Source organism: Genypterus blacodes, unplaced genomic scaffold, assembly GCF_046128005.1.
Source record: "Genypterus blacodes isolate CSIRO-AG114 ecotype Tasmania unplaced genomic scaffold, CSIRO-AGI_Gbla_v1 ptg000008l_1, whole genome shotgun sequence".
NCBI lineage: Eukaryota > Metazoa > Chordata > Actinopteri > Ophidiiformes > Ophidiidae > Genypterus > Genypterus blacodes.
This window is the reverse complement of record NW_027466822.1, coordinates 719,552-728,346: the sequence shown is the minus strand read 5'-3', so window position 1 is coordinate 728,346 and position 8,795 is coordinate 719,552.

Sequence of the window (8,795 nt, the reverse complement as noted above, 5' to 3'; positions counted from 1 at the left end):
GCTTCAGATGATGTGATGAAGACCTCTAGTGCAAATAGCCCAAAGACATGAGGTAAGATTGATGAGTTCCATAAGGTTACAGCATTATTTTGATGTGTGATGAAGTCGTTTATGTCCATATTGATCAAACATCAAACATCACACATCACACATAGCGGCCGTCGCAGCATGGCAGCAGCTCCTGCTAGCCCAGCGTGACCTCCACCTCCTCCCCCCCCCCCCCCCCCCCCCCCCCCACACACACACAAACACACACACCCTCCCCACCCGTTCCACGAACCTCCTCCAGGAACAGGGGAGAGTTATTTTAGGCCGGTGCGAGTGACAAACGGGAGAGGAGGGCGGTTTGTAGTAGGTTGAGCGAGTTTGCGAAATCTAAGTGAATTTCTGGGTGCCAGAGGAGTTCATGGGAGAAAGCAGGCTTTTTATATGTGTGTGTGTCCCCCCCCCCCCCTCTCCCCCTCCCCAGACCATCAAACCTCATGGCGCTACAATCATTTAATACTCCATCATTATGGCTTTCAAACTTTATAAAACCACACACATGATTTCAGTTATGTTCTCGTACGACCACATTGCCCCTTTGCGATCGCTCTAGTTTTTCGCCCCGTACCAGCACAGAACCTCGCCCGTGTCCACGCTTCGCTCCCGAAAAGTGCCTGATTAGCCAAAACATCGCTTTGGCTAGGAAAAAACATCAGCGCCGTGACCCCCCGGTCTTGGCACCCGGGCGCAGATGTGGTACGGCGAAGTGCTCCTCTCTGGGTCAGGGGTCGTTAATACACCGTGAGAACCCACGTTTAGCTGTGGGTTTCCTGTGCCCTCAGCTATTCCCCCCCCCCACCACCACAGAAGAAGAGCCAGGGGCCGGCGGAGGAAAGAGTTGGGTGGTATTCAGGTTTAGCGAGCGTTTGTTTGGGTTGCGAGCACACTTTGATCCGCGACGGGTTGACTTGGAAGCGTGCATGTACGAGCCTATACAGACAGACAGAGACAGAGAGAGAGAGAGGGAGGAAGAGGGAGGAAGAGACAGTGTGTGTGTGTGTGTGTTTGGATGGTCTCCATGCCCTGTGTTTTTGCTATGTAAGACCTGCCAGAGAATGGAACCCGACGCTCATTCATGCGATGACAGACGGCCAAAAGCCCCAAAGCTGATGAAGAGGGGAAAAAGAGAGAGGAAGCTGGAGCCGAGAGATAAAAAATCCACACGCGACATGCCGTGTTCACCTCCAGCGTTATTACCAGCGACTTATCTCTGGTTTCTAAGAGCATTCCTTCTCCGCTGTGCCCTCGCTCTCACCCTCGCCTCAAACCGGCCCGTGAGCTCTCACTTCAACGGAGGGGCTAGGGGGGGGGCGGAGGTCAGAGGTGAAAGTTCCGGGGTTCTGCTTCCTAACAAAGGAGATGTTGGGGTCAGAGGCCACATGTGAGGACATGGCTGAGGTGAGGTGAGGTGGAGCTGCTGCTGCTGCTGCGTGGTGTTGATATTTGATGGCGTTGATCACGGTTTCAGCTCCTGTTATTAGCGTTTGATTAATGGCTCATTCTGAAACAATTAGACTCTCTGCGTGCGTGAGAGTGGAATTATACACCGGAGGATTTTTCCACTGTTTATTATCGGTTTGCTTTTATCTGAATGAGAGGCAGAGGCTGCTTTGGAGCGGAGAATCGAGTCCGTCCGTCCGTCCCCCACACTCCCACATCCTGTGGTAAGAAGCTCACCCCATGTCTTCTATTAAACACACACACACGCAAAATATGCCTTTTTGAGTTTCCTGCTCCTTGTTCAAAAAGCTTTGCACTCTCCCGCCTCCATAGCAACCCCAGTGTTTACACCCCTGTCTCCTCCTCTCCTCCTCCTCCTCCTCCTCCCCTCCTCTCCTTCCTCTCCTCCCCCACTTCTCCCATCGCATCATGCCGACCTGCGGTTTTATCAAAACTACACATTTGAAGAGAAAATTGGAGAGGTGATCAGGCCGAGCCGGGATATTCCAGACCATTAGGCAGATCCCGTTTCAGCTGAGTGTGTGTGTGTGCGGGTAAAAGGGAGTGTGGGAGAGTCGGGGTGAACACTGAGCAGACTATCAAAGCGAGCGAGCGCTTCTGGTGTGTGTGGAAGGGAAGCACAGCGAAATGACAAGTGACACCACCGCAAACTGGCAGCCCAGTTTGGACGCAGCACGTATTATTGACTCTTTAAGTATTTACCTAACTGCTCTGGTATTAATGGCGCTGCTCTGGTTTCCTGGTGAGCGACGGCGCGTGGAGACGGGGCAGCGGCGGGAGGGGTCACAACACACAAACGCCGCCAACGGAGGGGAGGCCGTGACCTCTGGGTGACTCCTGTTATACAGAGCTAAGCGTTTTGGAGGAGAAGCAGAAGTTCCTGAGAACAGAAAGAGAAGGATAATAACTCACACATTTTTAAACACACACACACACACACTGAACACTGATACATGCACAGCTGCGAAAAAGGATGGATGTCTGTGTGTTTAACAGTAAAAGCCCAACACACTTGTTGAAAGTTAAACACACACGGCCTGTCAGCACCGCCTCCTCATTCCTTGATCTTTGCTCCCTCGCTTCCCTTCTTCTCCTCCTCCTCCTCTCCTTTGTGTAAATGCATTTAGCAGCATTGAAGCTTTCTAATTTCAATTTCTCCGGGTTTGTGCATTTATCTTCTTACATTCTTGCACAAATCTTCAAAGTTTGTGGCTGTTGTGTCTGATTTGAAGGACAATGACTTCATGAAACTTAATCGGCTCCAGGTTACAGAGGAGCTCCATCTCGTCTGCTTCCAAAGCGAAATCTGCTACATTAACTATAATAAATGCTTTTTCTTAAGTAGTATAAATGTGCATTTCTCAAGTTTTGCACGGTTCGACCTTTCTTTTATTTGTTGGCGAAACGTTTTGGAGAGCTGTGCCACATGCGATGCAACTTCCATCCAAAATCCACCTTGTTAAATTGCCTTTCGTGGAAATAAAGTCTGCATGCTGCACGTTAAGGATCTGAAGAAGTGACTGGACTTGTTGTGTGAAGTGTGTTTGACATCTTGGGTGACCTCTTCCTCCTTCATTCATCTCCAAAATACATCTGTGGCCAGTATTTTGACCGCCAACAAAACTGGGCTTAGAGGAGAAAGAGGAGCGGCAGGAGGAGGAGGAGGAGGAGGAGGAGGAGGAGGAGGAAGAACACCGGGTTGGGACTAACAATGACATCATCGGGAGACGTGTCGGGATCTCCCTTGGTTGATCTCTACTTCCTCTCTGCGGTCGCATCAAAGCCCCCCCCGCCCGAGACTCAGACAGCAGCTGAGCGTCCAGGTGGGCGTGGGCGGACGGGAAGAGCCGAGAAGTCATCCGGCCTGGTGCGATTCCTTCGAAATGTCTCCTCATTCATTACTCAGATGTCTGTCAAACATAATGTTACACAAACACACGCGCTTACACCAGAGTGTGAAGCGCAGACAGATGAAGCCTCCCTCTGCTGCTCTCCGCTCCTCCCTCGGATCGGACACAGGCAGGGGCCGGGACGCGTCATGATCCCTGTTGTTGCTGTCCAATCCATTACCACACGTTCACACTCAACACCTCGCAGTGTTTTACCCGTTTCCAGGTTCACGTCGAGCACCGACTGCTGTTTCTTATCACTCGAGTCAAAACAAGAGCTGTCAGTTTTTCGGGGAAACTCAAGCAGGCCCCTCTAGACTGAAACATTCCCCCGGCCTCCTTCTATTCTCTTCCCATCCCTTTTTTTTAGATAAACACCCGTTTCGATGTGATTCAGCTGTTCCTGCTGACCCCGAGCTCTTATCTCTAACCGTCTGAACTCTTAATGCCCTGCTCTCATGCTGATCGCTCTCGCTGTGTCAGGCTCTGTGTGGGTATGTGTGCATGTGTGTGTTCGTGACAGGGGAAGCTACTGAGTTACTGTTTTGGCTCGCACACTCGCACACACACACACACACACACACACACACACACACACACACACACACACACACACACACACACACACACACACACACACACACAAACACACACACAGCATCTCTACGCAGTCACTCCTGGAAACAAACAGCTGGCGGCGTTGTGTCATAGGTCGAGTTCGTCTTACGTTTTTTGAAAGACGAGTGTTTCCAGACCGTGCGATGACTCTGTGGGATCTTTTGCCGGCCGTAGCCTCCGCTCTGCTCTGCATCACTCATAAAGTCAACAGGATTAAGGAAGAGCGATGCCATCAAAGCGGCGTTACCATGACATCAGCGAAACACATCACAAGTGGATGGATCACACAGCGCAGGTGGTGCGGCTCTGTTACGTACACATGACTTGTTTTGTAAACCCGGCAGGAAAAGCCTGTGAGGCAGAAAAAAGAGAGATTTGAACAATTAACTGTTCCGCTGCATGAACGTGATTGATTCGGTGTTGTCGTTGGACGGTGCAGCTACTTGGCCTGCGATGCTCGGTGAGAAATTTCTGATCTCTCAATTAGTTTCTTTGAGAAGCCGAGGAAGCTTCACATCCCTCAGCGGCACAAAGGCGCAGCAGGTCATCCAGAGTGACCTCAGAGGTTTAGGCCCACCTCGGCGATTCTGTTCCCCCCGGCTCGCACCTATGAGTCCGGGAAAGAAAAGAGCAGAAGCATCAAGGGAGGGGAGGGAGGAGAAGATAGAAAAATAAAACAAAGGAGATTTTCTTCAGGCCGGCGTAAACAAAAGCCTGGTAGAGATGATGTAGCTGGTTTTCCCCTCTCCAGCACAAAGCCCTGTACAGTATGTCATGGATTCCACAGCTTTGACTCAAACACACACACACACACACACACACACACACACACACGCAGCCTCAGCGGACTCTCCCAACAACCCAGCCGCTTGTTACCGTTGGGAAGGAAGTGATGTCAGCGATGTTGAATCACTGGTCGACACCGTGGGGGCGATGGGAAGGAGCCAGGGTGGGTGGGGGGTTGGGGGGTGTCCAGCCTATATGTGATGTCAGAGACGGCGTGTGTGGTGCGTCTGTGTGTATGTGTGTGGGGGAAACACACCGCCGTACAGACCAGACTGACCGTGTCATTTAGCACCACTTTGTCTCTATTCTGCACAATAGTCACTATGTAATGATCAAAATGTGGGCATGTGCGCGTGTGTGCGTGCGTGTGTGTGCCTGTCTGCTTCCCAGCCTGCTGCTGAGCGTGTGTGACGTTCCTGCGGCTGCAATCTTGCATCGGGGTTTCTGTGGTATGGGAAACTAATGGCGGCTACTCACTCTGCTGCGGCCATCAACTGACGCACTTGAAGCTCCGGCTGCTCTGTGTCACATGACCCCTCAAACCAGAAAGCAGGTGTGTTTACAACAACAAGGACATCCTGCACTGTTACAACCACTTAGAATAATTGCAACATTTCTGTTCCCCTAGTCAAAAACAAAGTAGAAAAGGCCTTCAGAGTCATAAAGTCATAATAAAAGGAGAAGGTCGTTCATAACCAAGGCCAAGGCTGAAAGAAATCCAAAACTTTGTCTTGCTCTGATCAAATACTTTCATAATTGATCTAACAGTGCTGTGGTGATTTTAAAAGTTCACACAGTAGGTGAGGTTTAACTGCAGATCATTTGGCTGTAAGGGATCAGTGCAGAACACAAAGACAATAACAATGTTTTTATTATTTTGTCTACCTTCAAGTAAGTTTAGTCAACATGGCATTATTTCAGCTATTTGGTCGTAACTTACAAGTTCCACAAGCTCCCAAATCTCTGTAAGTTGTTGAAATGCGCCTGTATAAGTTAAGCCGCCACACTTCTCACCTTCTCTCAAACCTGTAGAGGATTTTATCTGGAGCGTGTTTGGCCTCAGATGATAACAAATCAACTGTGAATGACTTTCTTACCAGCCGGTAAACGGTCCTTTGTGAAACTGGGATGAAGAGCGTGTTGAGTTAGGAGAGGAGACTTGAACATGTACAGGGAACACTGATGGAAATAAGGACATTTACGTAATCCACCATCCATCCATCTATTCAGTCTCTAAACCCACTTATTCTGTGCCAAAATCCATACGGTGAGACACTCAGTACCCCCCATATATATACTATGAAGTTAGGAAAGGTAAAGCATAATAAAGCCATTATACATCTGCTCCTGATTTATATAACCAACATACTAATCATAGCTCTCCTACTTCCTCCTCTCAAAATAGTCTTGTGTTTGTATATTTGTTTCATATACTGATGAAAATGTACACAGAATGGGTGTGGTGCTGTTCGATTGCCATTTGTACCCACAGCACTTACTATAGCAGCGGGACTTTCCCAATTTATTTATATGTTTTCTTTTGCACATGTGAAGAGCCACCGGGGGCACAACCAGGACACCCAGACCATCAAAGATATTTAAAAATGAATTAGAAATAGGATAATATAAGAGTCAAAACAGTCAAATATGCAATAAAGATCCTACTTTTACAGTAAGTGATTTCAGGATTGATATGTTTTGTGGGTGGCACACACAGGCGTGGTCAGCTTAGTTCTGGGCCCCAGATTGCCCTTGGACTTAGGTCACCAAGACAAGAAGGAAGCTTCACCAAGAGGGCGCCGTAATTCACAGAGATTTACATCTCCACACACCCCCGCATTTCCGCTAATTTAAAGCCTGCTGGGAATGACTTCACTCAGTCAGGTCGCCCAAAAACTCCCCATATCCTCACACGGTTGTCTTGGGAACGTCTTGTTGTTGTGTCTGTCAGCAGTCTTCCCGTCACTCTGAAGATCAGAGATGTGCGTCCCCGACACATTCCTCGCCTCCTGTATCTGTATCCTGCAATTAGCTCTCCCCTCCTTCTCTCCTCCCTCGCTTTCTTCTTCTCTCTCCCTCCATGTCAGACAGACACCTCCATTCATTCACTGCACTATAAGCTATTTGCTTACAGGTATTAACCATCATAGAGAACATGACCTAATTATATATGTGTGCGTGTGTGGCGCTGTCTAATCCCGCAGCAACAATGGCTGTTTTGTGAGGATCCATCAAGGCATAATGAAGCAGTGTGGCACTGTTGTTAAGACCTGCTTTGATACAAACAGATCTGCTCTGTTATCTTAACTGCACCTGCAGTAAGATAACAGCCAGGATGTGAGCCGCCTCAGTCAGTGAAATGATGGGTACTTAAATGGGCCGCAGGTAGCTGCAGGCTGGATTAATATGAAAGGCCACAATAAGTATTCAAATATGACATTTTGCTCCCAATTTCTAGCTCTGAGTTGTAACTAATGGCTCTATTATAGGTTAATACATCTTTATTTGTGAGTTACATACAGGGAAAACATTAGGGTTGCCAGGCGATTTTAACAAAGTCCACCTCAGGGACGATGACATTTAAATGTTTTGCATATAAAACTGCAGTCTTTTTGGATTACTGTGGCAGAAGAATTTGTAATGGTTTACTAACCTTTATGACTGTCGAGGTTGTGCTTTCCTGTTGTAAAAGGCTGGACAGATGGGCCCCTCAGTCTGTGCTGTAGGTGTCAGTGCCACACCTACAATCACTGAGCTAAGGAGGAGAGGAGACCATCTAGAGCAGAGTGGGATTAGTCAGTGTGAGGGAGAAGCACGTGTTGTTTCAAATGTTAAACAATAATAATAACAAGAACCTGGAGATCTGCGTGAATGATCAAATTCAGTGAAAGTAGTTACTTGAGATGTAACAAAACTCAGGAAGAGAGGAAAGCTCAAATATTCCGTTATGAACCATTATCCCAAAATACATTCAGTCACATACTGATCTCTGAAAGTTTCACATAAGTGAGTGAAGAGCCACACGAGTGCGGCTCATTAAAAGGAGAGCAAACACAAGAGCACATGAAAAAGCTTTATTGTCACATTGAGCTTCAACATAAACAACTTTGGTGATTTCAACTTCAAGCTCAGAATGCATAAACTATTAAGCGATGCCACCAGGGGGAACAAGCAGTGATCTCACTGTTATATAACTTATATAATTTATTAAATACCTTTATTTGGCAAGATTTTACAGGATGGAACAATACAGAAGTCAGCGAAGATTCGTCTTCTCTTTGTCCGTCTTTAGTATGAGACGGGCAGCAAGTAACAGTGGAACAGAAAACCAAATAAACTGCTTCTAAATGGAATCTTTGCAGTTTCACACTAAGCTTTTCACCAACACGACAATAAAGCGCTATAGGTAATTTGGGATACAGAGGAATGTGAAATAGACTTCATTAAAAGAAACGGGGAAAGTACTGGGGACAAACTGGAAACTTCAAAATGAAAGATGATGTATACTGTGATGTAACTCTCTTCATTGGTCGAGTGTGTGACTCTCGATACATTCCTTTAATATAAACCAAGTAAATGCACAATTTTACTTTTCAACCTTTAATAATAAAACAGAAACGTTACCGTTTTGTCTTCATGAACGCTGTTTTTAATATTCAAATTTTATATTCCTGCCGAATCATAAAAGCAGTGTCTGGTGGTAAATGTGTTTTCAGTGTGAACAAAAAGATAAGAGGATGAACGGCTGAATGTGAAGATTTGAGCCTTGTTTTGGCAGCGTAAAGATGTAGCAGTAACAGACATGGCTTCAGCGCAGCATACTGTGCATGCCCCAGTAAACTCACTCACACATAGAGAAGAACAGGCCAGTGAACCCGTCCGAGAAGACCACATTCAACAAAGTCCTCGAGAACTTGGAAGTTCCTTCAACGCGAGTAGGAGGGAGCGAGTGGAAGCGGCAGTGAAAGAGGCTCATCATCAACCTAGGGAGGACTT